Below are 16,221 nucleotides of genomic sequence, written 5' to 3' on the forward strand. Positions count from 1 at the left end.
ACTGGAAAAGTGAGTATGAATTTCCCATCACCCTCAATCTGATCCCCATTGCCTCTCCTCACCAGCACTCAGCTTTAGCAATCTCTTCCTCCACATCCCACTTGACACTGACATCCATGCACCCTTACCCATTCCCTCTCTCTCTGTGGTCACATTCACCTAACTATTCGACTATGCAGCCCTCACACTCCCTATCACTGTGATGCAATTACAACTTACAACACACGGAGGGCCCTTGGTCTTGCCACCTCACTCCATCTTTGTCTTCTTCTAAGCATCTATGCTATGGATTCTCTACACTCACTACTTCATTCTCAATCAACCTCCACTTGTCTCCCTCATTGCAGGAAAAGAGAGCTCACATTAAAAGGGAAAGAGGGAGGACCCTCAGTAGCCCAGCTCACCACCTGGGAGGAGGCGGTCCTGGAGATTGTGGGAGTGGAGGAAGATTCCCAAGTGGGGGACGGACAGACGGGCGCATCACAGAAAGCTGGTGACAGAATAGTTTTCCATCTCTCAATGACATTGCATGAGTCGCTGATTCTGATTCTGATTCTGATGGACTTATGATCATCTGCAATATGCAATGTGCATGTAACCTTGGCATCACATCTCTGACTCTTTCCTTTACTCCCCCACAGGACCATCGCAAGCACCTGTCCCCACTAGCCAGGAGGAAGAGCCTGAGCATCCAGACTCCTCAGAGGAAGCTGCAACCTCTGAGGGTGCAGCGTCAGCAGAATTCAGCACACCCAGCACCAGCACAGACACTCATACCTCGGTGGGACCTTCGTGAGATAGAGTAGTGTTGTCACCTGGTGTATCACAGCTCACAAGTGAGCATCAGCAGATGGTGGAGACAGGGACAGCAGTGGAGAGTCCTCGTTGGAGGGCGCAGGACTCTGCCAGCTCAGCTCAGCTGCATGTTGACCCTCTGCCTCTGGGTCCATCCATAAGATCAGTGGTGCTGGAACTCCAGGAACAGATGCAGGAGTCTCTGGCAGGTTTTGTCTCCAGGGTCGCTGCGAGTGTGGAGCGAATGGAAGAGTCCATTGCGAACATGAGCAGAGCCTTTGTGGAGTCATTGGCGCATGAACGCATCACCATGGAAAGGATGGCAACCTCCATTGAGGTGATAAGTCGCCAGAGTGCAGAAAATATGGTGAGTGTTCTGAATAGAATGACATCTCTGGAGGAGCAATGGTCATCTATTGAACAGAGAAACCAGACCTTCATGGAAGTCCTTCTGAGTAGGACTGTCAGTGCAGATACGGGTCCCCATGGCCCCCCTGATGTGCAGCAAGGTGCTCTCAAGCCACTTGCAAGCGCTGAGGGGGACCTGACCCATGAGAGGGAAGTTGGTGGCAGACATCAAGGAAGTGGGGGCTCCTCTCCAAGCACTCACATTTCCATGCCACTGCAGAGCCCTCGGTCAGAGCCCCACCAGAGTCCACACCCAACTGAGATCGGCGTCTCAACCGCTGCACAGCCGCAGGAGCAGCAGGCTGTTGGCGAGCCCTCACAGGTTCGCCACCCCAAAGGACGCCCGCCAAAAGTGTCGAGACAGGAGCAGCATGAAAGTGAGCAAGGGGCCTCCACATCTGCTGAAGCCACAGGGGAGCACATGTAAGAGAAAGGTACTGCACAAATAGTCACAAGGGTAGTCACTTGGGTGAAATTTGATGTTTTATGTTAAAAAGCCACCAGATGATTACTGTAAATAAAAAATCTGATGGCTACTGCTGTAGTTGTGGCGTGTGTCATTTCGCTAATGGGACTTTCGCATTGAGGGCTTAGGATTACTTGGTATATGCCTCAGTTGAGGAAGCGCTCAGTGAAGGTGGTGAGAGGGGTTTCCCAGGAGGTCACACTGGAGATGAGGGTCAGACTCCAAACTTCCACAGCTGTGGTTATGCCTTCTAAAATTTCCCCCAGACCTGAGGCAACAAAGTCCTGCCACCTACAAATGATGGCTGATCAAATATCCTATTTAATGGTGCAGCTGCAGCTAATAGTCAGCAATCCAATTGTGCTCCCACCAGGTTTCACCGTCGTGTTTCAGAGCAGGCGTGCTTCACGTCGGAAAAGGGTTAATATCACCAAGGCCCATCAAAATGGCATTATAGAGGCAATTTAGTGCTTGTTAAGGGCCTTAACGGCCTATCCCGCCTCTTGACACGATTTAATGAAAATTGCTTGGAGGCGGGATGGAGGCACTAGTTTTTGCAATTTTAACCCCCCACATGCCTCCAATCCTGCCTCAACGGCCCGATGTAAATCGAGCCCCTTATCTCTTGCACCCTCCACTCTATTACTGGCAGCTGATTTTTCAGCCAATATGTTCCTGTCCTCTTGTGTTCCCTCCCTAAATTTCATCATCTTGTTTCCTCTCTACTTTTGAAAATCTCCTAAACACTGTAACTCTATCACCCCCTCGTAACCATCTTCATTTCCCCTCCCGCTCAGCAACCCTTGTTTTTTCCCACCCTAATGTAAGGTGTTTTGAGACATCTTCCTGGATATAAGGTGCTCTATAGAAATGTACATTGTTGTTCTTAATATGTTACATGTTTACCTAAAGTAAGCAGCACAATCTTTTAATACATACCCTCTTAAAGTCGTAACATTGTCAGAAATCTTACTATGTTCAAGCTGCGCACATCCAACATCCAGAAATTAATGTCTGTTGTGTACAGCAGACTTAAAGGCGCTTGCTATAAAATTTCCTGTAATCATAAAGTAAAAATTGTCTTCATAAAACCAGGAAGCACTGAAAACTAAAACAAAATGATGTTTGTGAGTGTATTCAAGGTATAGGGTTTCCCAGGTTTGGATAGATATATAAAACACTCAAACTTCATGGTCATATGTTATGACATTATCAGAACTTGACAAATGAGATAGAGCCTTGAAAACACTCCAAGGCATTATTGATTTTTATATAATGCCAACCATATCAATAGCCAATTACCACTTGATAAATTTGCAGCGATGATATTACTATACATCCACCACTGCAAAAATGGGGGAAAAAAACTACACAAAATTTACAGTGTGTGTTACAAATACAGGGGGAGCTATTTCAAGGCTGTTAACGTACCTCAGACTCCAGATGACAGTAAGAAACCGGATTCGTGAAGGTTCTGAACTTCAGGATGTCACCTGAACATGGAGATCAGATTACTGCTTTGTAATCACTCCCAGGAATGTAATATTCTCTCTATAATACTATTGCATATATATATATAATACATAACAATGTTACTAAGGTTTTGCAGACAGACGCTGCATTCTTAGTCCAATTTAAATAATTGTGTTTATTGATTGATGCCTTAAGAGAAATCTCAGGTGGTAAAGGCAAAGTCATTCTGAAGAGAAGTCCAGGTCATGAATACTGTCAAACACATCTGTGAACAAACTGGGGAAAGTTCCACAATGAAGAAAAGTGACAGAGGTTTCTCTCCAAAGATGTGAGCTTTGTACAAACACAAACATCTGAAAATGTTGGACAGAAAAAGACTAACTGGTCCATTAAGCCTGTCCCATAAATATGTTGCGAAAGAAATGTTGCATTTCACTGAGCCTTGTGACAGGCCAGAAAATATATCAATCATTGATGAATCGGGCACGTATCCTCCCCCAAATCGCTCGCAGTGCTGTGAAGATATTGCCCCAAAACTCAGTTCGCCACTTTAGGTGCCATGCTTGTCCATGCCACTGAGACTTGTAACACAAGCAACAACACCTGCCAGAACTTGGTTTTGGTCCATTGCTTCCTGTGCCATTATTAGCACTGGCCAAAAAAAGGGCCCTCGAGTCTGCAGACTTGTTTGCTACACGTGCCCAGAATAATTTCATTGAAGTGGCTGAAGCAGCCTTTCATGACCAAATTGCCGGAAAGTGCAGGAGGAAGCATGATTCACAGAACTATGTCTGAGCTGGTGAATACTCTATTGATCTGCAGCAGGCAATCTTCTGATTGGGCTGTATGACCACCAAGGACCAATACAGCATGTGTGAGGAGCTTACCCCCACCCCACCCCAATGTACTGCAAAGGAAGTCCAAAAAAATTGCATGACAGCAAGAAAGTCACCAAGGTGACTGACTGGAATGTAAACAGTGCTCGAAAGCTAACTTGCTCAGGTTTTGGAATTAGAAGCATTATGATGCAATAACAACAGCTAGCAAATGTGGTATGCTTTAAGGGAAAAAAACAAGTGTGCGAAGCTGTTATCACAAAGGCATATAATATCAAGAGAAGAGTTTGTAAAATTTGTGAATGAATGAGCACATAACCTGTGAAAACCTGTTGGAGGAAAGAGGCGAGGGCATCTTGCCTATATGGGAGCAGAATGTAATGTGGAATTTGTGGAACTGAAGCTATTCTTTGCAGTACTGCATGGTTAAATGAGACTTCTAAGTATCTGCATTAAAGTGTGGGGTAAATTCACTGATCCCATATTCCAGCAAGGAGAAATACTTTAAGTGACACGAGCCAGCGATAACTGTAACTCTGTAGTACTAATTTTATCACCTGCGCTCCCTTTGAATATGGCTCCCTAACTAGGCATGTGGGAGTGGTGAATTTACTCTTATGTGAGAAGTTATAGCATAGTTCTAATAGTAGCAGGAATTTCTCTAAATATATACAAAGTGTAATCTGTGTGCTACAAAATGCTTTATATTGATGTCACCATCATTCTGTTTGTTACAGGTCAAGGCCAATACACAGGTGGTGAATGTGTCAGTGGTGACACATTCTGACACAAAGAACTGCTCCAATGGGAAGAGCAGATGTTGGAATTTATTGGCCAGCGCACTCTGTCCTCCCCGCCACCAATTACAATCGGGTATGTGTAGGTAGTGATTTGGTGCCCAAAAAGAGAATAAAAGGTCCAATAGCCTCAAGCCATGTGTAGGACTCCCTTGAATTATCTTGTGATAAAGGCAGTAAGATTTCTATGGAATCTCTCAGCATTGGTAGCCAGGAGGCTCTTTGTGGAGGGTTGTATCACCAGTTATTTCGAAATGGAGACCCTCTGAAATTCTTTGGGACACTTTCTGGGGGCTGAAAGATGACACCTGCTATGCAGGAAGGCAAACACACTGACATAATAAAACTCACTACGCACTTGAGCATAAAGCAAGGCTTTAATCAACTTGTTTCAGAACATGGAAGTCTAGTTGTATTTCACTAGCTCCTTGTCTTACAAAATGTCCCTGGCAAGCTGGGGCCCACGCCCGTGTATTTATACTCCTTGGACGGCGCCACCAGCTGGCCGTCCAGCGTTATTTCATAAGTAGTTTCTTGATGATGAGATTTATAACATTCTTCCTGCCTAAAAGATTTGGAAGTCCAACGACTTCGTCTTAACGGATTAGGTGGCCCACGAATAGCCGCAGTCTTTTAGATTTTTGTTTATGGCCAGAAGGCACGTCTCCCCGGATCGTGTCTTGGTCCCTGGGCCGCTTGATCCGTACCGGTGGATCGACAGGGCCCATGTTCTGATCGACCCGAGGGAGGCTGGGGAGATTGTGACTCCGGGTGCGGGTCCCCTCAGGTGCAGAACTGGCTTCATCCCGTTGGTTAGCCGGGGATTGACCGGTGTCCTGGCCCGGGGTGGCCACCCCACGGGGAGCGCTCGGCTCCCCGAGCGGATCCGGCGGGGCAGCCAGCAGATCCCTCGATGTCCCAGGTAGGGCGTCATCCTCGGTGGAGCGCAGAGTGTCGGCATCATCCCCGCGGGTCCCTCCATCAGTTGGGTCCGCGAAACCAGCCAGACAGGGAATCAGGTCCCGGAGCGAAATGGTGGACTCCTGGCCATCCGGGTACCGCACGTGTGCGTACGTGGGGTTAACGTCCGTGAGTACGTCCATGAGTTCTACCTCGTCGACAAGAGGATCGGTTTTAGACGATCGGACGAATCTTCGGAGCAGCACGGGGCCAGGAGCTGCCAACCATGTCGGTAGAGACGTCCCATGGGTGGAGCGACGCTGGAAGCTGAAGAATCGCTCGTGAGGTGTGACATTGGTAGAAGTAGAAAGGAGAGACCTGATGGAATGCAACGCGTCAGGGAGCATAGTTTCCCACTGCTGGTCTGGTAAATTGCGTGACCTCAGCGCAAGATGAACAGCATTCCAAATGATAGCGTTGTATCTCTCAACCTGTCCGTTACCAATGGGATGGTATGGTGTCGTTTTACTTGTGGCGATTCCCCATTGGGAGAGATAACTTTTGAGTTCGCTTGACATGAAGGAGGGACCCCGATCAGAGTGGATGAAATTGGCCGTACCGCAAAGGGAAAAGACTTGATCAAGGCATTTGATCACTGTGGAAGTAAGCATATTGGGACAGGGGAAAGCAAAAGGAAAGCATGAATATTCGTCCACCATCATCAGTAAGTAGGTGTTCTGCGTTGAGGAAGGCAATGGCCCTTTAAATCAGTGCTGAGTCGTTGCATAGGCTGCATAGCGTGTATGAGCGAGCCATCTGATGGACAGAAGAATTGCGGTTTTAACTCCGCACAAATTTTACAGGAGGAGCACGTTCTTTTCACATCTTCCGTAGAAAATGGGAGATTTTTAGATCGCACAAAGTGCAACATACGGGTAACGCCAGGATAGCATAAGTCAGTATGAAGATTCTCCAGAGTTGAAGTTGACATAGAAGAGCAGAATGCCCACGTGAGGGTATCCGGGGCCACATTCTCTTTGCTGGGTCGATAATGTATGGTGTATCAAAAGGCAGCCAATTCCATCCTCCAGAGTTGTATTTTGTTATTCTTGATCTTAGTGCGTTTCCGGTTATCCAGCATAAAGGCCACGGAGCGCTGATCGGTTATAAGTGTGAAATGGCGACGAGCGAGAAAATGACTCCATTTACGTACCGCTTCGATGATGGCCGTAGCCTCCTTCTCGACAGGAGGATAATGGAGCTCGCTATCCTGCAAAGTTCTGGACAGAAATGCAACAGGTCGACCACCTTGATTCAAGATAGCAGAGATCGCCACATCCGATGCATTGCACTCGACCACGAAAGGAAGATTTTCATCAATGGAACGAAGCGTGGCTTTTTCCAGTTGTCGCTTGAGGAGGTTGAAAGCTGAAATAGCCGTTGCCTCCAATGGAAATGACTTAGTGTGAAGCAGGGACTGGATCTTGTCGGAGAAGTGGGGTATCCATTTCGCATAATAGGCGAACATGCCAAGTGCCCGACGAAAAGAGCTGAGATTCGTAGGGGGAGGGAGCTCCTGAAGTGGATGAAGTCGCTCCGGATCCGGTTTGATGACACCGTTGCCCACCCAGTAGCCAAGGATGTTGACTGATGGTACTGATTTCACAGATTTGGACTCATTTAAGGTTAAGTTGCGATGACGGAGAATGTCAAAAAATTTCTGGAGGTTGTCATCATGCTCTTTCTGGTCATGACCAGCAATGGTGATATTATCCAGATATGGAAAAGTGTTCGTTAAGTTCTCCTGTTTGACTAGGCTATCCATTGCCCGTTGAAAGATGGCCACCACATTGGTGACCCCAAATGGAAGGCGACAAAACTGGTGAAGCCGACCATTGGCCTCAAAGGCTGTATACTTTTTGTCAGAGTCCTTTAACGGTACTTGATGATATGCGCTCTTTAAATCAAAAGTTGAAAATACCTTGTAGTTGGCAAAGTTATTGACCATGTCATCGATGCGTGGTAGTGGGTAGGCATCCAGGTCGGTATACTGGTTAATAGTTTGCGAGTAATCGATGCAAAGACGTTTCTTGTGTTGCTTCAGAAGATTTTTAACAATGACGACTTGAGCCCGCCAGGAAGATGAACATGGCTCAATGATACCGTCAGCTCGAAGGCGAGAGATTTCTGCCTCGATAAAGGGTCGATCATCTTGACTGAAAAGTCGTGATTTAGTGACTATGGGCTTACATTGGGGGGAAAGATTGGCAAACAAGGAGGGCTCGTCGAGCGAAGCCACTGAAAGCGCACAAAACGGTACTTTGGAAATAGTAAGCTCTGGCTTTGACCCTCCAAACTCGAATGTGAGTCTTTTGTGTTGTTTCTGGAAATCCTGTCCCAGAAGCACATCACTGCATAGGTTCTTGAGCACCCCAAGCCGGGTAGAGAAATAAGTGCGGCCATTGAGGATAAGGTCGACATGACAAAAGCCGGAAGAATTGGTGGTCAGTGTCATCAGAGCCATTACAATTTCCATGTCCGAGGGGTAAATACGCAGTTTTAACTTAATGACAGCCAGCTCACTAATGAAGCTGTCAGAGCTGCATGAGTCGATTAGTGCACTCAAAATGTATCCATTTACCGAAACCTTCGTGGCTGCATGGGACAGACTTTGGGGGAAAACAGCTGTGATGGGAGGAGGGGCAATTTTACCCTTGACAGCTGTAACCTTAGTAGTGGTTCTTGGGGGAGGAGCAGTTTTATAGATTGCAGCTGTAACTTTAGTAGTGGCTCTTGGGGGAGGAGCAGTTTTATAGATAGTAGCTGCAAAACTAACAGGAGCTCTCGACCGGTATACCTTAGAAAAGTGGCCTTTCTTACTAACAGTGGCTCTTGACTGGCATACCTTAGAAAAGTGACCTTTCTTGCTGCAATGATTGCAGGTTGCGATACGAGCAGGACAAAATTTCCTTTAATGGAACGCACCTCCACAGAAAAAACACTCCCTTCCAGATTGCCAAGATGCCGCTAGGGCGGGGTCGTCATCAGTGTAGGTTTCTAGGGTAGGGTTGCCATCAGCCAGGTTGGAGTCATCATCCGTGAGGGCTTCCGCCCGAGGCCTATCGAAGGAGTCACTAAAAGTGATAGCAGCAGCCCGTGCACGTGGTGAAAGATAGTTGTCTGCATTCCTCTTTGCTAAGTCCAGAGAACATGCATGGTCATAGGCAGCCTGTAACTTGAGGGTTTTATTCTCCAACAGATGCTGACATATGAAGGGAGACGCAATCCCATTAATAAAGGAATCACGAATTAACTCCTCCTGGTACTGCTCAGCTGTAACAGCTTTAAGATTACAATTCTTGCTGAGCCTGCAAAGTTTCTGAAGGAATTTGTCAAGTCATTCCCTGGGTTGTTGTCGAGTTGTGGCGAGTAGATGCCGAGCAAAAATTTCATTTGGGGACTTGACATATAGCTGCTGTAGTATTTGGATAGTGGCGTCATAGTCTACACAGTCTTCGATATAATCAAACACGAGGGGATACATAATTAGCAAGTATCTCTAATTTATCAGGAACATTTTCACCACACACCCTGAGGAAGTTGCTGAAAGTACGATACCAGTGTTTCCATACTTTAGCAGCTGTAAGTGAATTCGGGTCCAGGTCGAGACGGGCGGGTCTGAGTAGTTTCTTCATGATGGATCGATTACTTGTCTGAGTTCCCTTCTACGGTTCGAGTCGTAGCTGGCTGTTCCCGAAATCACCCAAAACGTGGAGTCGATATCAAGTTGATTAAATTGACGTAATAAAACTCACTACGCACTTGGTTTGAGCATAAAGCAAGGCTTTAATCAACTTGTTTCAGAACATGGAGGCCTAGTTGTATTTCACTAGCTCCTTGTCTTACAAAATGTCCCTGGAAAGCTGGGGCCCATGCCCGAGTATTTATACTCCTTGGACGACACCACCAGCTGGCCATCCAGCGTTATTTCATAAGTAGTTTCTTGATGATGAGATTTATAACACACATCTTTCCAATATAGGCCACTGGCTAGCACAATGGAATAGGAGTTCACCCAGATGCAGACTGACATGGCATAAATTGCATTGTGCACAAAGTTAGCACCTGGTCATACAGCTGTTGTGGATGCTTTGGCTCGCAGATAGCTATCAAGGCTGGCTTTGATTCTTTGGGAAAGCAAGGGAGAAGCTGGGGGGTGGGGGACATAGGTACTCGTGCAGCAGCAAAGGTCCCTGCTGACACAAATCCAAACATAGTCCAAGTACCTAGCCTGTGATTTGCAGAGCAATATCTGCACACAGAATGTGAACAATTGGCACTCCTGCTGTTGAGATTCCTGTGCAACCAGAGAGTCTTGGGCAGCATCTGGATGGCACAGTCTGAATACTCACAAGACAGGGCATCAACATTTACAGTCATCTAGGGACTGTTAGAAATCATTAATTGCACATAGAGACAGCGCAACCTTCTTCATCCAGCAATATGGATTGCAGCAAATGTGGCAATATTTGCAGTTATACCCTCAGGCAGTGGGGCACTTAAAAGTTAAAGGAACGCCACAAACTCTTGAAATATAGTTTCTAGTGATGCATACACAAGTGCTCTTCATTACTCCAACATATAACCGAAGCGCACTTGGTGATTCTCATGTTATAAGGATTTTCATTGCAACAAAGTTTTAAAATTATACAAGATATACAGGTCTTACATCATGCAAGTTCTATTTTTGTCATACTGGCTGATGTAATAAAACTACTCGGCACTTGGTTTAAGCATTAAACAAAGCTTCAATCAACTGTTTTACAACATGGAGGTCTAGTTGTGTCCTTCACTAGTTCCTGTTAAGAATGTCCTGCGCAAGCTAGACCCGTGCCCGAGTATTTATACTCTCCCTGGACAGCGCCACCCGCAGGCTGCTCTGTATTATTTCATAAATCTTTCTTTCATGAATGACTGATTCATGTCACTGGCTATTAAAAATGTTGTGTTGGTTTCCCATGAAATGGTGTCCTATGGTGTTCTGAGCACAAGATCAACTGTTAAGCAATGCTCATCACTGGTTGGAGTGCTTCACCGCAGCAGAGTGTTCCATCTCTGGAAGGGAAAAAAGTGGGTGATGGACCACTTTCAGCCAAAAATTCTCATCTCCGGCTGATGAATACAAAATGCCACTGGAGATATTCACAGCCCAAATCACCTACGACAATTTTGCAGGTTTTGCACTAGATAGGCTTAGATTCAGTGTCGATGGTCAATTCTATAAACCAACCTTGCTGCCTACAATCTGCAATGCACTTTATTGCCCAATATCCATGTCAGAGAAAATCTATACGATAGCAAAATACTGCAGATGCTGGAAATCCAAAATAACAACAGAAAACGCTGGAAAAACTCAGCAGGCCAGGCCACATCCATGGAGAGAGAAACAGAGTTAACATTTCAGGTCGAAGACCCTTTGTCAGAGCTGAGAAAAAAGCAGGAAATGAAACGGATGAAAAAGCAAGTTTGGGGACTGGGAAATGGGGGAGGGGATGAAAGAACAAAAGGGAAGGTCTGTGAGGTGAAGAGACATTAAGAGATATTCAAGGTGAGACGAGATGGTAATAGGGCAGGTAAAGAAACAAAGGATGGCTCTAGATGAAGTGTGAAATGCGCTGGCAGAATGAAAGACAGCTGCCCTGTGGGAGAAAAAAAAAAGGAAAAGGCACAAACCAAAAGTGTGGATAAAAATATATAAAAATATGATAGGGGCTGAGGTTATGATCTGAAATTGTTGAACTCGATATTGAGTCCGGAAGGCTGTAAAGTGCCTAATCTGAAGATGAGGTGCTGTTCCTCGAGCTTACGCTGAGCTTCCATGGAACAATGCAAGAGGCCGAGGACGGTGAGGTCTGAGTGGGAATGGAGCAGTGAATTAAAGTGACAGGCGACCGGAAGCTCGGGGTCACCCTTACGGACTGAACGGAGGTGTTCCGCAAAGCGGTCACCCAATCTACGTTTGGTCTCCCCAAATCCATAACCTGCCTTAAGACTGCTTGGGTACAAAAGCTTTTTCTAATTTAATTAGCTCGTGATGGATCTTCCACCAACATTGAAAACAAAGGAGGCCATCTATATTCATAGCCAAAGAGATTTTCTCTATGATATTACCACTTTAACTAACTTAAGTGGCCTCTTCCTGATGCTTAAAAGTTACAGTAACATATGAAAATGAAGTCCTATGGCCAGCCTGCCTGGTGTTCGCCTCCAATTCCACTGCCGGGTTGCACCCAGGCTCTCCCATGACTCCCTCCGTATGCTTATGGAGGGAGTCACAGCATGCAGGGAGGTCCTGTTCCCTTCCCAGAGGCGGATGTGACCTCCCCAGGTGAACAATACAGCCTGATTGTACATTGCAGAGGAGGGCACAAGCAGGGATGTCATCAGGAGGACCTGGGTGCTGTGCCACAAACATTTCAATGGTCTCAGTAGATCACAAAATGTTAGTACAAAGCCAAAGTCAACCTCATCCTGCTGTGCCACTCATCACATCCCCATCACTCTGCCTTCCCTACCCTACTCCTGCACATCCTTATTCACACCAACTTACCTTGCACCTCCACCCACCTCATCGTAGTCCATTATCACTTACATTATCACTTCCCCATCTCACTAGCCACTCCTCACACCCACCCTCATCGTAGTCCAATCATACCAACTAACAACACACAAGGGTAGGCACTTGGATGCTTTATGCAATGTTCATGTAAAGTTTCTGTTAATGTGGTGTCAAACATTGAAACCTTTATTTTCAACACTGCGTTCTTGGATAGATTTGTGTGCACTTTTGGAAGTGGCTTAGTGAGTTGCAGTGAATGGTAAGACCTAACGGTACCCCCCGCAATGGTGATGAGTGTGAAAGGAATGGCTTGGGCATTGTGGGGATGCTTTATGGTGTTGGTGTGGGGTGGTGCCAACCTGGCGCATCATGTGGCAGCCAGGGTATACAGCATCAAGTGAAGTAAATCTGGCCATGATGAGGCCATCCCTGGCCTCCCAGTCAGCAATGCGGTCAGGTGTGTAATGTATGTACCTTTAAGGGGGAGAACTACTTTTTACAGCTCCTGTATCCTGTAGTACCGGCAGTGACCACACCTGTATATAAACCCTGAGTAGTGATCTGTACAGACAGTTGCAGTTTGAACCCTCATTCAGTAAACACCTGTTGATCGTTCCCTGCAGTCTGTTGTCTGATTATTGAAGGACACAACATTAAGATACATGGATATAACATTGGCGATGACGCAGATTCGAACCTACCTGCAACTCTGCATCACCTCCTAGGGATTAGCTCCTGGAGAACAGTGGAAGGAGGTCGAGTCCAGAAGCACGGGCGTCGACCACGGGCAACCGCCCAGTCATCCAGTGGAGATTTGAGCATCGCAGGGGAGGCTGTCGAGAGCCAGGCTTGGCTTTCCAGTCACGGTGGTCCAGCGAAACGGGCTGGCAACAGGTACTGTGTAGACCCTTCCCGGACAGCGGTGGCTAGAGCCGACCGAGTGGCACAGAAAAAGGCCGAGCAGCGTCGACGGGGGAGAGAGAGAGGGCAGAGCGCACAGGGCGCAGCCAGTGTTCAGGACCGAGTGGCGTCAACGGGGAGAGAGATGAGAGAGAGCAGAGCGCAGCTGGTGTTCAAGGGCCGAGCAGCATCAACGGGGGAGAGAGGTGCGCAGGAAAACGCGAGGCGCTGCCATTGCCACGAGGACCGCAGAGAGCGGCATTGGCAGCAGCGCAGGAGCAGCGCACGAAACCCACAGGGCATCGCCATTTGCCACGAGGACCGCCGAGAGCGGCGTTGGCAGCAGCGCGGGAGATGCCATTTTAAGCCGCAGCAGGGAAGAAAGGAAAGCGCGGGAGATGCCATTTTAAGTCGCAGCAGGGAAGAAAGGAAAGCGCGGGAGATGCCATTTTAAGCCAGTCTAACCACACCCAAAAATGCCAAAGAGTGGCAGTATCACAGCGTTCGACAATGAAGTCGAAGATTGGACGACATATGTCGAACACATAGAAGTATACTGCAAGGTGAATGAAGTGCCAGATGACAAGAAAGCGCTGGTATTGTTGAATTCAATGGGTGCAAAAACGTATGGCTTACTACGAAACCTAGTAACCCCAGAGAAGCCAGTAGAAAAGGATTTTGAAAACATAGTGTCAATCCTACAGGACCACTTAAACCCCACACCGCTGTTGATAGCAGAAAGATTTAAGGTTCACAAAAGGAACCAGCATAGAGATGAAAGTAATGCTGAGTATTTAACGGAACTGCGCAAGCTATCGAAACACTGCCAGTTTGGAACGGGACTAGCAGATACTTTAAGGGACAAGTTTGCGTGTGGGCTTCAAAGTGAAGGAACCCAGAAATGGCTTCTATCAGAAAAGGATCTTACGCTGGACAAGGCTTTCAGCATTGCAGTATCACATGAAGCAGCAGCACGGGGCGCTGCAGAGATACAACGGAGACCAAAGAATATGACACAAATGAAATGTCATACGGAACAGTGAAGTGCTATCGCTGTGGCAGAACAACACACGACCATAATGATTGCTGGTTCAAGGACAAAGTGTGCAGATAATGTGGAAAAGTAGGACACATAGCAAGAGTCTGCAGGTTGGGAAAGAAAACCAGCAGCAAGAAATCTCCACAGGAGAAGTACAAAAAAGTACATAAGGTGACGGAGAGTAGTTCAGATGAACAGAAGAGTGATACAGACTCTGGAAGCAAGGACCTGGGTTGTCTGAAACTACATAATGTGATCAAAACGGAGGATCACCAAACTATCTGGGTCACGCTCAAGATAGCAGGAGTCCAAGTGAAAATGGAATTGGACACAGGATCAGCCCTAACAGTCATAAACCGAAGAGACTACAAGCGGCTATTCTCACATATACCCTTGAGAGATAGAGATTGTCTTGAAGACGTACACGGGGCAAAAAGTCTACCCCAAAGGAAAAATAAGGGTGAACGTTATATATAACGGCAAGGAAACACCAAAAATGGACCTATATGTATTGCCAGATGGAGGACCACCACTACTAGGACGTGAATGGATCCGGAAGATACAGCTAGATTGGCATTCCATACAAGCACTGACTGTAGATGCCAAAAAGGATGACGACGTCACACCTGGACGGCTGTCAAAAATGCTAACTGACGCACAAGAAGTGTTCCAGCAGGGACTCGGAACACTAAAAGGCATAACAGCGACGATCAAAATAGAGGAAAATGCAAGCCCAAAGTTTTTTAAGGCTCGACCGGTACATTATGCGATCCGCCCAGCCGTCGAAGCAGAGCTGGAAGGTTTGGAACGTTCAGGAGTACTGTCCAAAGTGGACTGGAGCGAGTGGGCTATGCCCATCATTCCTGTAATGAAGAGGTCGTTGAGTAATACGCCTGGGGAACCAAAGAAGGTTCGCATCTGTGGGGACTTTAAGGTGACAGTGAACCCAGTCCTTCACACTGTACAATATCCGCTTCCGCGGATTGAAGATATTTTCGCCTCGCTATCTGGAGGGAAACGCTTCACTAAGATTGATCTGGCCCAGGGGCAACTGCAAATGGAGGTAGAGGAAGCCTCGAAACAGTACCTCACGATCAACACTCATAAAGGTCTCTACCAATACAACCGGCTGGTGTTCGGGGTAGCATCAGCTCCGGCTATTTGGTAAAGGGCAATGGATCAAGTCCTGCAAGGGATTCCAGGGACCCAGTGTTATTTGGACGACATCCTGGTCACGGGCGAAAATGACAGTGATCACCTCGCCAACCTGGAGCAGGTGCTCACTAGATTGAAGGAATATGGGCTCCGAGCTAATCGCCACAAATGCGAGTTTTTCCAGAAGCAGATTTCGTATTGTGGCCACGTTATTGATAAAGAGGGGTTACATAAGTCCCCTGAAAACATTGAGGCAGTAGTCAAGGCTCCAGCACCGGAAAATGTGTCAAAACTGAGGTCGTTCCTCGGGCTGGTGAACTACTACCATAAGTTCTTGCCGAATTTGTCTACCGTACTATACCCACTGAACACCCTACTGCACCCACTGAACACCCTACTGCAAACGGGGGTACCATGGAAGTGGAGTGACGAATGTAAACGAGCTTTCCAGAAGAGCAAAGCATTGATCACATCAAAAGAGGTGTTGGCTCATTTCAACCCAGCACTACCAATTCGGTTGGCGTGTGATGCATCACCCTATGGCATTGGAGCGGTGCTGTCGCACAAATTCCCAGACGGCTCGGAGAGGCCAGTAGCCTTTGCGTCTCAGTCACTAACCTCAGCCGAGCGTAACTATGCCCAGATTGACAGGGAGGCCCTCAGTCTAGTGTGGGGAGTGAAAAAGTTCAATCACTATCTGCACGGGCAGAACTTCACCTTGCTGACTGACCACCAACCACTTGTCTCCATCTTTAATCCAAAGAAGGGCGTTCCGGTGATGACTGCACAATGGCTACAAAGATGGTCCCTTTTTCTAGGGGCGCACCAATATG

The sequence above is a fragment of the Somniosus microcephalus genome, chromosome 13 (genome assembly GCF_052327205.1).
Source record: "Somniosus microcephalus isolate GS21.2 chromosome 13, FLI_Smic_1.0, whole genome shotgun sequence".
Classification (NCBI taxonomy): Eukaryota; Metazoa; Chordata; class Chondrichthyes; order Squaliformes; family Somniosidae; genus Somniosus; species Somniosus microcephalus.